We start from the raw sequence: 3137 nt of genomic DNA, 5'->3' as shown, positions 1-3137 counted from the left end.
AGGGAGGAGCAGGAGTTCTGGGCTAAATTTACACTGAAGGTTTACACAATCTCCTGCCACCCTCCTATTCATAGTTAATGATTTAAATACGCTGTAGACTTTTGCTGGGGGGCTGGGAAAGTAATTTACTCACAGGAAGGAAAGTGCCCATGATGTTGCTGGAGGGTTTGGTCCTGTGAAGGAATAAAGGAAATTTTCTCTAGGAAGGAAGAAAGAAAAAAGGATGGAAAAGGACACAGAAGGGTTTTGAAATGGAAAAGAAAGAAGTTAAGTGGCAGAGTGGGTTGCTCTAGGTCTCATGAACCAGCTGCTGTGTTTCATGTGTTGCACTACCTGGGACTAAACTAAACTAAACGCTCTCAGGTCCTTCATTTTCTCAAATCCTTCAGTGCTTCCTAGTTCAAAAATCTGAAGTCTTTACGTAGACTACAAGAAACTGCATAATCTGGCACAGGATCCTCTCTGACCCACCACTTGTTCCTCCTTCTTTACTCTGCTGCAGCCACATCAGCACCTTGCTTTTTCTTGAACATACCAAGCATATTCCAGCCTTGGGATTTTTGAATTTAGAGTTTCCACTGCCTGGAACACTCTTTCCTTAATGCCCCTTTGCCTTAATCCCCATTTTTTTGAGGTATCCTATCAAAGAGGTCTTCCCTTACTATATTTTCTAAATAGCACCCCTCATTTTTTTCTCCTTAACCTGTTTTAACTCTTTACATCTCTTACCACCACCCTTAAGAGAAGAACTTTGTTCTTTTCCCTGATGCATCACTATTGTCTAGAACAGTTACTGGCAAGTTTTAGGCATTCAATAAATATTTGATAGGTAAGTAAATAAATGACTCTTCCAGTTACATGTGACAGAAACCCAATTTAGATTCAATTAAACAAAATTATTGGTCAATTTTGGTTCTATGAGTTTTTGGTGGTTGTTGATTCCTTGGGATTCTCTATGTAGTTAATCACATAATCTGCAAATAGGGACAGTTTTACTTCTTTCATTTTTTTTTTTTTTACCGATTTAGGTATTTAATTTAAATTCAGTTAATTAACATATACCGTATTATTAGTTTCAGAGGTAGAGTTCAGTGATTCATCAGTTGCATTAACACCCAGTGATAATTACATCAAGTGCCCCCCGTAATGCCCATCACCCAGTTACCCCATCCACCTCACCTACCTCCCTTCCAGCAACCCTCAGTTTGTTTCCTATAGTTAAAAGTCTCTTATGGTCTATCTCCTTCTCTGATTTCATCTTATTTTATTTTTCCCTCCCTTCCCCCATGATCCTGTTTTGTTTTCTTTTTTTTCTTTTTATTTTTTCCTGTTTTGTTTTCTTAAATTCCACATATGAGTGAAACCATATAATGTCTTTCTTTGATTTATTTCAGTTAGCATACCATCTAGTTCCATCCATGTCGTTGCAAATGGTATATAATGGAATATTACTCAGCCATCAAAAATAATGAAATCTTACCATTTTTGCTTTTGTTTCCCTTTGAAGACATGTAGCAAGAAGTTGCTGTGGCTGAGGTCAAAGAGGTTGCTGCCTGTGTTCCCCTCTAGGATTTTTATCTATTCCTATCTCACATTGAGGCTTTTCATCCATTTTGAGTTTACTTTTGTGCATGGTGTAAAAAAAAAATATGGTCCAGTTTCATTCTTCTGCATGTGGCTCTCCAATTTTTCTATCACCTTTTGTTGAAGAGACAGTCTTTTTTCCACTGGATGTCCTTTTCTGCTTTGTTAAAAATGAGTTGACCATAGAGTTGAAGGTCCATGTCTGGATTCTCTATTCTGTTCCATTGATCTGTACGTCTCTTTTTGTGCCAGTACTATACTCTCTTGATTACAACATTATAATATTGCTTGAAGTTCAGAATTGTGATGCCACCAGCTTTGGTTTTCTTTTTCAACATTCCTTTGGCTATTTGGGGTCTTTTCTGGTTCCATACAAATCTTAGGATTATTTGTTCCAGTTCTGTGAAAAATGGTGATAGTATTTTGATAAAAATTGCACTGAATGTGCAGATTGCTCTGGCATCTAGCATGGACATTTTAACAATATTTGTTCTTCCAATCCATAATATGGAATGTCTTTCCATTTCTTTGTGTCTTCCTCAATTTCTGTCATAAGTGTTCTATTGTTTTCAGAGTATAGATACTTTACCTTTTTGGTTCAGTTTTTTCCTAGGTGCAACTCTAAATGGAATCTATCCCTTAATTTCTCTTTCTTCTATCTCATTGTTAGTGTATAGAAATACAGCTGATTTCTGTGCATTGACTTTATATCCTGTGACTTTGCTAAATTCCTGTATGAGTTCTAGCAATTTATTGGGTGGGGTCTTTTGGGTTTTCCACATAGAGTATCGTATCATCTGTGAAGAGTGAGAGTTTGAATTCTTTGCAGATTCGGATGCCTTTTATATCTTTTTGTTGTCTGATTGCTGAGGCTAGGACTTCTAATACTATGTTGAATAACCATGGTGAGAGTGCACAACCCTGTTATGTTCCTGACCTTAGAGGAAAAACTGAGAGTTTCTCCCATTGAGAATGATATTTGTGGTGGCCTTTTTGTATATGGCCTTTATGATTTTGAAGTATGTTTCCTCTGTCCCTCCACTGCAGAGAGTCTTAATCAACAAAGGATGCTATACTTTGTCAAATGCTTTTACTGCATTGATTGAAAGGATTATATGGTTCTTGTCCTTTCTTTTATCAACATGGTATATTATACTAATTGATTTGCAGATGTTGAACTACCCTTGCAGCCCAGGAATAAATCCCACTTAGTCATGGTGAATAATCCTTTTAAGTTATTATTGGATCCTATTGGCTAGTATCTTCATGAGAATTTTTACCTCTCTGTACATTAGGTATATTGGTCTATACTTTTTTGGTGAGGTCTTTGTCTGGTTTTGGGACAAGGTAATGCTGGCTTCAAAGAATGAACTTGGAGGTTTTTCTCCCATTTCTATTTTTTAAAACAGCTTCAGAAAAACAGGTATTAAAAAAAAAAAAAAAAAAAGAAAGAAAACCAGGTATTAATTCTTCTTTAAATGTTTGATAGAATTCCCCTGGGAGGCCATCTGGCACTGGACTCTTGTTTTTTGGAGATTTTTTGTTTTGTTTTG

This window comes from Canis lupus, chromosome 8, assembly GCF_048164855.1.
Source record: "Canis lupus baileyi chromosome 8, mCanLup2.hap1, whole genome shotgun sequence".
NCBI lineage: Eukaryota > Metazoa > Chordata > Mammalia > Carnivora > Canidae > Canis > Canis lupus.
Note: the sequence above shows the minus strand (reverse complement) of the source record.